Source organism: Sylvia atricapilla, chromosome 5 (genome assembly GCF_009819655.1).
Source record: "Sylvia atricapilla isolate bSylAtr1 chromosome 5, bSylAtr1.pri, whole genome shotgun sequence".
NCBI classification, from domain to species: domain Eukaryota; kingdom Metazoa; phylum Chordata; class Aves; order Passeriformes; family Sylviidae; genus Sylvia; species Sylvia atricapilla.
The window spans coordinates 43768230-43778270 of NC_089144.1; the positions used below are offsets into that span (position 1 = coordinate 43768230).

The 10041-nt window shown below is 40.0% G+C and overlaps 1 long non-coding RNA gene across 1 annotated transcript; it reads right to left on the reverse strand.

The window, feature by feature from the left end:
• Positions 1-457: 457 nt before the first annotated feature.
• On the reverse strand, positions 458-6465 carry LOC136360887 (uncharacterized). Its single transcript, XR_010743530.1, has 4 exons — positions 6297-6465; positions 6158-6207; positions 1407-1608; positions 458-790 (listed from the first exon to the last, which is right to left on the reverse strand). It is a non-coding gene; the product is annotated as an uncharacterized lncRNA (long non-coding RNA).
• Between the last annotated feature and the right edge of the window lie 3576 nt (positions 6466-10041).

Consider the following 10041-nt stretch of genomic DNA (forward strand, 5'->3'; position numbering starts at 1 on the left):
GAATCAGCCCTATTATACTCCAGACCACAACTGTGATGTAAATCGAGGTGATGCAGCAGCTGACTCAGAAGCACCTTGCACATCCTGGGCCAGGCACAGAGCTGGCCATACCCAAATAAATTCATAAAGCCTGGGCAACAGGCCTAAAGCCTTTTGCCCTCTCTAGTCCAAATAACCAGTATATATCATGCCAACATGTAATGTGCAATGGCCCCCTGGCTTCCTTTAAAAGAGCAAGTTCTCCTTCAGGATTGCTTTGTCTCACCACTGATGTCACTGACACCTGGAGGTGCTCTGACTACGGCCTGGCTCGTGCGACTCAGAGGAGATGTGCTGATCTGTGCATATGATCTTCTCCTACCATGGACATCTGGCAGCAGAGCCACATGAGGCAGAAAATCACACAGCGAAAAAATACAGAACACATTATATTTGCACTTTAGCATTAGATGTCCTGTTTTTACTTTCATGCATAATAAAAAGAATTTTATGGGGTTTTTTTTAATTGATATTGTGCAGACTGCTGAAAAAGCACAGTACATCACTTCGAGCCCTGGACAAAGGGCTCCTTTTTTGGCCTTGGATCTGTTTGTGCAGTATGTTGTGGTCTTTTTGAATATCATCTCACTGGAAAACAGTAGGGATTGAGAGAGTTGGATTACCGGCGGGACATGCCAGATAGATGGGAACCATGGACTTCAGCACTTTCTTTGATATCTGCAATACTGCAGCTACAGTGGGTCTGCCTTCTCATTCACTCCCTCAGCCTTTTGCACATGAGGCCAGGCTGCTGGAAAGGAAAAGGGCTCTCAGCAATAGCTTCATGACAAGGAAGAAGGAAACAGGTATTTGTCCAACATCACTATACAGCCTACTACTACTATACTGTGGCCCTGATCCTGAGAGATGATAGCAGAGCTTTTAAGGATAGTCCCATACCACAGAAGGCACTGCCTGCTTTATCATTGGCTGTGTAAGATCAGGCATGGGTATCACAGAGAATTTGGCACTGGTGCAGGTACAGGGTTACCTGCTGTTTGTACCTAGACATCACTCTTTCAGCTTTCACAACATTCACTAATTGTAACAAATCAAAATACAACAGCCTACATAGTGCTGTGTTGCAATTCTTATTTACGATAAGGCAAAAAAGAATAAAGTTCCAATAGTGTTCTTCTTAATAAATAAAAATTGTATGGATGTGATCTGGTTTTTACTATGTTGAGCATATCTAATATTCAGAGGGCCTCTATCTCTGTTGAACAGTTTTGATCTTAGCTTTGTATTTGTGCTGAATGATATGTGTGCAAATGCCTGACAGAGTCAAAGGATGACTGAAACAGGATTTAAGTTTAAATCATAGAACCACAAAATAATTGAGGCTGGAAAAAACCTCTGGAACTCACCTAGTCCAATACCCTGCTTCAAGCAGATCCACTGCCAACACCATATCTGGTCACTTGATTAATTTTGCCTCTGCTTTCACAGCACTTTCCTGGGACTGAGGCTTTGGCTGCAATCATGCTTTTGCCAGCTGAAGCCATTCCTACACCACCTCCAATCCTGGTTCTTACAGTGTCCTCCCAGCACAAACATTTGTGTAGTCTCCTAAGGAAGTGAATCAGCTGAAATATAACCTGTACCACCAATATCATAATAATTTTTTTTATCCAGACAGTTCCTCAGTCCAACATATTCTGTAGTCATACTCACAACCATGACAGAGGAAGAGCCAGACAAGGACAAACAGCCAAGAGGATGAAGGGAAAGGAGGAAGAAGGAGCAGTGAACATGCCTGCCTGAGCCAGAGCTGTAGATTAATGAATTCTGTGTTAATACCAACCCTCAGATAAGCAAGATTCAAATCCTGTTCAAGCCCCTTCATCACTAGAATTTCTTTTTCAGGGCTGGGGCAGGGTGATTAAGTATTGCTTATGGAATATTTTCACACCACTGAATTTGTTGGGGAAAACGCTTTCAAATGTACAGGAACCAAGTGAGTCTGTACATGTGTCAGAAAGCATAAACAAGCAGAAAGCTGACCTGAACAAAGGTATAAAAGAAATAAAATTTTCCAATAGAAATAGCCAGGCTGGCTGAACTACAGAATCTGGGATGTCTCCACCCAACATTTTGTGGAAAGGCATTTGCTTCAGAATTAGATCAAGCCTGAACAAAGCTGGAATGAACTAACCTACTTTTACTCCAGCTTTCCCATCTTCACAGTATTTCCATATTTGCCAAAAGGATTCAAAATGTTATTTAAAATAACTGACATGAAGAACAATCACTGACCAAAACAATCTGAGGAAATTCCAGAGAAAGACTAGATTGCTGAAAATTCAGGCAATTGATCCTCATTTGTGCTACTGCCAACATACAAAAAAATAAAAAGACCTGATTAATTGCATCTAGAAGCAGTTAGTTAATGCAGACATCTGAGTCAGAAACCAGATCACACTATCTCTCTGTGTAATCCATGAAGAGTAGCAAGCACCTCCTGAAAATAATTCACTGCAGTGTCTAACTTACCATTTCTGTACAAGCTCATCAGAGGTCAAAACAGCCCCCCAAGCAATACTGAAACACTCATGCTCAACATCGACCAGTGAGAGGATCAATGCACTGTCCCATCACTTTTAATTTCAACCTCAGTCTCTCATTTCTACTGGGCAGAGTTCAAATGCAATTTGAAAGCCAAATACAGATTGAACTAAAACTTCAGATGCCAAGAATAACTTGCTAAAATCAATCCAGAACTGAAGCTTGAAATAATATGTTAAACAACATAACAACATTGATTTGTCCAAAGTTAAAGATAATACTGCTACCCAGAGTATAATATTTCGATATAGATTCAGCAGAAGGTAAAGTCTCCAACTAGTCCTGGCTCTCATCATTACCCTGACTTTAATATTAGATGTATCCTTATAAACACTTCCAGTCCAACCAAAAGTGGAAGTAGCAATAAGCTCCCGGCTCCTGTCAAAAATCCTAACTCATTTCCCCACATGTACCACAGAACAGAAGGTACCAAAAAGCCACCTTAAGAGCAAGGAGTGGCTTTAGCTAGAACCCTGTAGCAAACCTTTAGCCTGTGTCTACAGTTCTATCACTGATTACAGGTTCAAACTGATGAGTGACTTGAACAGCCACAGCCCACAGATCAAAGATACCCAAGTAAGCAATAGACAGAACGTATACACCCTGACATAAAGCAAACTGACGATACTTCTCACAACTCATACCAAGTACAGAGCTGCATTCCTTTTTAAATAGAATACAGTATTTAAAATCAAGATATTCCCTTCCTAAAGTGTTAAGAATAATTTAACTTTCCAGGATTGAGTCTAAGGATAAGACCCATATAACTAAGGAAAGGGAAAATGTCCTAATTCCACTTCCTGCTACATCCCATCCCACAAATTACTGCCTTATTCAGAAAGCCAAACTCACCCTGCTAATTATAAATTATTCTCCTCCAATTAGGTAATGGAAATACAAACAAATGACTTAAGTAACTAATCACAGCTAAATAGCACAGCTTGTATTGTGGATACCAAGTATTCCATACCACAAAAATACTCCCAGAATATGAACAAGGAAAGTGCAGTCTGCTTGGATGAACTCCACAAGTGGAAGAGATTACTGACCAAAATGAAGATAACTAAAAATTATTTGGGACTAATCTGAAATGCAGTTAATATATCATTCAGAAGCATTCCACTCCAGTGTGCTACTTCATTTTAAAGATGTTACATGGGCTGTTTTCTGCCTTTGTACCACACTACTAGAAGATTTTACAAGTGAGTAATTAAAGTGAGCTCTGCAAGACCAGTGAGTAGAATATTTCTGTCTGACTACTCTAAATGCATGCAAAGGGAAAGACCAGACTGAAAGCTGATTACACTGCTTTTAAACATGTTCCTGAGTGTCATGCACAGCTGCACAGTGACTTTTAAGTGCCACGCGATTATTATGTATAAGCAAGCTAATCTTCGGTGTATATTAGTTTGAAGCTTTCAAATAGCATAATATCTTTTCATGTCACAAGTCTAGAATACAGAGAAAAAATTAATAAAAATTCCAGTTAGGAGCACTCCTGGATATGAATATGCTCAACAAGGTTTTGCAATTTGAAATCCAAGTGCTAACATATTTTCCCTTAGAAATTAGAAAATTCTGGCAGCTAACTAGTGAGATTACTAGAGCAGAGCAGCAACAAATGATGACAACCTTCATTCTTTCCCCTGGCTAACATTATTTGTAAAGCTCCTGGATGAAATGAGAGGAGAAAGATACAAAACTCTGCCTTTGCAGTGCAGTATTAAAATACTCTTGTGTGCTCATAAGCAGGACTACAGTTACCATATAAGAGCAGGAATTAAGAGGGAGGATGAAATATTAATTGTCCCTTCTGGTAAGGAGGAATGGCCAGTGATTCAGACACTCACCTCTAGTCATTCATCTGACTTCAGTTTCTTGCCATGTCAAGAGACCCACTGATTGTGCCTTCTTCTGTAAAATGGCAATAGCAGAACATCATTACTTCACAGGCAGGGCAGGAGGAAGCCTGGAGAAAGAGAGGTGTTGAGATTATATGACTATAGCCAGATGTGTAACTGGCTTGCTTAAAGCAACAGCTGGTTGCTTTAAAATGCAATGGTCCTGCTCCACCACTTTCTTTCTGTCCCTTGTCTGTTTCCCCAAACACACAGCTTCAGCTCCTCTCTTGTGTAACTTATGATGCTCTACGTGCACAATAAAGCCAATTCAACTTAGTAAGCAGCAAAAGCCCTATGCTTTGCTTTTGTTTTGGAGTTATTTTATGATTTAGTGCTGCTGAGTTGAATCATCTAACTGTACAGTTAGGTGAGTTCTAGGGGCAATGAAGAGGACAGCTGGAACTATGCAGCCTGACAAGGGAGGAACAGAGCATAGGAGAGCTGCAGGACCTTCCCTCTTTAGCATCAGTAACTCACTAGACTGCGAGCTATAGCACAGAACTGCCCCTGACTGATGAACACCTCAGGTGCACAGGTACAAAGAAAAGGAGCAGCTGTTCTTCACTAGGAGTGGTGATCAAAGACTTATCCAGCACAGGCACCAGAGCTCCAAGAGATTGACAAACAGCTTGCAAACATATCATAGAGCTGGAGCTTGATATATTTCTTTTTAAAGAAGACTAAACAATAGCAGACCAAAAATATAGGCAGGGAAGTTTACGGCCAGCTAAGAAGAATATCCTCTTTCCCTTAGCAGAGAAGTGATTAAGTCTTGGTTTCAATTGACGGCACAGTGCTACCCCACCAGATTTGATACTGTTATTCAGTTTGTTTGCAAATAATATCATCTTCCTAATCTATTTTGCTTTCATAACATGCTTCGAGGACAGCCTGTGCATTTAAATAAAGGTGTACCAAGGGGCCATCTTCAGCAAGAGAAAGTTTTGGGTTTGTTCAGTAGAACTTAGTAAAGACATTATTGGCTGACTAGATGCCTTTGCATCCAGTGGGGCCCAGCAGAACATCTAGTGCCATAATTAAGAATTGTTGCTAGATTTGGAATAATGTTCCAGAAAATTATAACCACTGTGTTAGCAGAGTAATAGCACATATTGCTCTTACATCTTACCCCTGGGGAAGCTAAGGCTTTCTCCCTTTGATGCACAGAGGCTTTCTCAATCTGCAGCATATCACGGACCTTGCTGGGAGACTCAGGAATATTTTCCTGATTACCACTGAGTCCATCCGTAAGAGGGCAGTGATATATACCTACAACACATCCATCATTCCCCTGAGTCCTGGGTGAGACCTGGGTGAATACAGTTAAAAGCATGCCCAGAAACATGCAGAAGCAGCAAGAACCAGCATGATGCTGTTGGCACCACCCCTGCCTACCTTCCACTTGCTGACCTGCATGACTAAGCCTTCATTTAAAGCAGGATCCCTTGGGAACCACTGTCAGCACACATTTGGAGCACGGCCTGTACTCACAACTCTGGCTCTGTGGCCAGGTGTCCTAATTCCTCTGCTGCCAGGTCCCTATAGACTGACACAAATTACATTATTAATGCCTGGCTATAGCCGTTGGAAGTTGTGAGCCAGGTTTATTACACAGGTAAATGCACCACCTTGGAGAAGAACATACACTTCACCTTTCACAGTACCTTCCCTGCAGTATCTATCCCTGTGGTGGTGAATTACACTGCATGAAGAAGGCAATCAGATCATAAAACCTGTATAAATTCTAACACAGTGTGATTTAAAGAGAAGGGAAATTGCAATTGCTCACACCTGCTATATACATTTTCCCAGATGCTCAGAAAGAATGGTGATTACGTTTTGTTTTCTCTCTTTCAAAAGATAAATAAGATTATCATCTGTCAAGCTTCAAGAGTAGATCAACCAGCCTCCTATTCTCAGGCAAATTCCAAAATAGCAGTATTCAAAGGGCAGAGAGCACACCTAGAAATATGTGCTGCAAAGCTCCCAGTACACTCAAAGTGCAATAAATGATCATAACAATAACGCTGTCTTGCATGTAAATAACAGTTCACCTTGATGTTTAAATTTAGTAAGCAATATTTCCCACTGTACATCAGTTTTGATGCACCTGCCATAAGGCCAAATCATGAAGTTTTGTTCAGATGATCTTAACATCATGGTGCAAGGAATGGGACATATAAACTAGGTAAGGACAATTTAGGAAAGTGAAAGAAATAAAAATGTACTCCTGGGAAATTAGGACAACACCAAGTAAGTGTCTTCACAACAGTTCATAAAAGATTCAAGGTAATCCATTAGCTGTTTAAAATATATAGAAAAGATAGCTGGTATCACTCAGTTTTAGTCACTTCACAAGCAAGATTCTCACCATATCCAGCAGAGAGGGAGAATCAGGACTCTCTTAACTAAGGGGGTTTTGGTTGCCTTGTTCAAGATCCCACTCTGCTACCTTCAGAGAAAGTTTAGGCAGCCTGGTTGGCTGATGTTGTGGCTGAGGCCACAGGATTCAACAGCTGGGCTGCCTCAGACACCATTAATGCTTGCCCTAAGCGTCTAATATAGGCAAAAAATGTCTTTTCTTCCCTATCTGATACTGCATTAACCTAAAAGTCTTTATTCATACATTATTTCTCAAATAAAAAGCTTTGAAATTAATTTGGCTGCTTTTGTTTGGTTGGGATTTTTTGTTTGTTTTGTTTTCTGAAGATCAATATAATTTAAACATAGAGACTATTCTTGATATGTTCTTGTTTTTCTTGTATTTTATTTTAACAAGATGTGTCCTTTGGGAATGCATCATGAGTCCTTTTTCATAGGTTGGCTCTGTCATCTGTGGCATCTCTCCAGTGCCAAGTATGCAATGTATATTTTTGTTAAATGTTATTTAAGTGAGGCTCAGAAATTTTCTGAGACCTACGCAAGTGTCACAGACTTTGACACCAGATGTGATATCTAGTGGTAACCCCAGAACAAAAAAAAAAAAAAATTGTTTATTGGAGGGAATCCAGGTAAACAATGTTGGAGCTGTTGAAATAACATGAAAATCTTCTTGAAAGAGACTCACTGAATACAATACTTAACTTCTCAGTTACAAGTTGTTCAGAAATGCCACAAGTCCCAACACTCTGTTCTAACAGAATACTGCAAAAAGCAGTTTCAAAAACTTGACTGACAGGAGATAAAGGAATGTGGACACATGGGTGGAAGTAGAAAAATGTGTTGATAAAGATGAGCACATTTGATCAGAAAACAGTAGCAATGTGACCTTAAAAATGCAACTTTAAAAATCTGTCCCCTAAATTTCACGGTATCATGATTTTTAAGCTGGTATCAGGATGCTTTGAAGGGCCAAAGTGATGGTCTTGCAGTGACTGGGCCACCTGTACTGAACACATATCACAGATGGTGAGCAGTCCACGCAATCTATTGCTCAAATACAACTGTAATGACTGCTTCAAGGCTTTCTAAAGCTTAAATGTGTTCAGGGCCAAAAGGAGAAACAAAGAGCTATGTAGGCTGTTTGGAACAAATCGTTACATTAGTCGTCACAGATCCTTTCAGTTGTGGATACAGTTTCGAGGCTAAAATCTTTCCACTGTCTAAAAAAAATTCAAAATAAAATTAGTCTGCACTAGCAGAAAAGTAAAACCTTGTCAGGGATACTTCAGGACATTCAGTGAATGTGACAGGCAAACCATTCATCCTGCTTGCTGGCAGCTTATGTTCAAATCCATTATTGACACTCTTCTATTTTTCCACAGTGCTTGAGAACCTCCAGAATAAAAAAATCCCCCAAAAAACAAACAAACAAACAAAAAACATGGATAGTTATGCTCTCCACTTCTCCTTTCAAACAATTCAGTTCCTCTTTTCTTCTCTTATTGCTTGATGCAAATATAGCACAGAGTACTATAATGCAAAACTATATTCTCATTTTCCCTTTGATGCGGCTTTCTGGACATGTGTAAATCATGTGAGTTTTCTTGCTTGTCAGTTCCAAGTTCAGATTGTATTAGAATTTTGAAATATTCTTTAAAGAATTGTAGCATCCTATTGCATTTTTCCCAAGCTTGGTCTTCATTTCCCCTTGTTTCTCCCCTTCTTCCCCAAATAAACAAAAATTAATAGTTAATGTTGCTATTCATGAAGAGGATGAATTCGAGAGTTACATGATATAGCAAGTAAACAGAAAAACTATCCTACTTCTTATGCAAGCCATATACATACATTATGCTAAATTTGGTGTAGAGAAAGTAAACCTCACAAGTTCTCAGCAACCTAATTCCATCACTGCTTCCAGACGAAACGAGATGAGTGGTGGTAGAAGGCTGAGAAGAAGAGGGGGTTTTAAATTACATACACTTGGTAATTCACTGCAGAAATTAAGCCTAATAGATACAGCTGCTTCATGGCTGTGAAGATGTTTCACACGGCCAGCACTGCCCTTTTCACAGCAGGTGGGGTCTTGGATAAACAGCATCAGGAAGCAGCTAGCAAAAGACAAAAGAAACACTCTTGGAAAAACTATGTTGGAATTTGATCAACATGTTTTCTATACAGCTCAGCTCCTAAGAGAAATACAGATTACTTCAGTTCAAAAGCAATATCCAAGTGGGGAAAAATCCCAAAGATAAAAAACTACACAGCAGTAATGCTTGGTTAAAAGGGCTTGAGCTACTCTAATACTTGTGTGATACATATCAGCCACGGCTTCAGCTTTAGCATCTGAATTTGAAGACCCAGGGTTAGACTTCAGCCTGAAAAAGAATGAAGGAAAGGAGGGATATCCCACAGAAATACTGCTTCGAATGTGAGCTCCTCCTGGGAGGACTCTAACCTGGCCCCTGCCATCCCTCACATCACTGCATGCTGCAGAGAGTCAGCAGCGCAAGGGTAAGATTCAGCTGCTGTGAGAACCACTCCTGGATGGGTGCAGCCCTAAGAACTGTTTTTAATCTGCAGGGTTATTTCCAGTGCATTGCTGTTCCTAAGGGATTCAGAAGTTTGGGACTCCACACACTTATTTGAAAGGTTGCCTGCAGAGAGAGATAGGATGAGGAAAAACAGACAGTAGCTTCATTGTGCAGGTGCAGCATGATTATCCAACTCCAGAGAAAAGCTCTGCAGAAAACAGGGCTTTCTCAGACCAGTTTCAGATTTCTGGATGAGTTTCCACTGGAATTATCCACAGCACAAAGCTAACTATCTTCTGCTTTGAATGTGAGCCACACACATGCATACAGAACCATGTACAGATAATATAACTATTTTAAAAGAGGCTAAAAATAAAGAGAGCACAAAAGTCCTCTTTAGAATGAATGGGAGAGAGAAAACCATATCTAGCACATGACAATTCCACCAGTTAATGCACTTCTGGAAGACATTCAACTCTGTGATGTGCAGCATATAAGAACCAAAACAAAACTTACATAACATTGCATTACATCGACATAGTTTTCTAGGTAGAGGCACTGGCTGGAATTCATATAAACATATCCATGGAAAAATAATATCTCATCCACATGTACAAGAT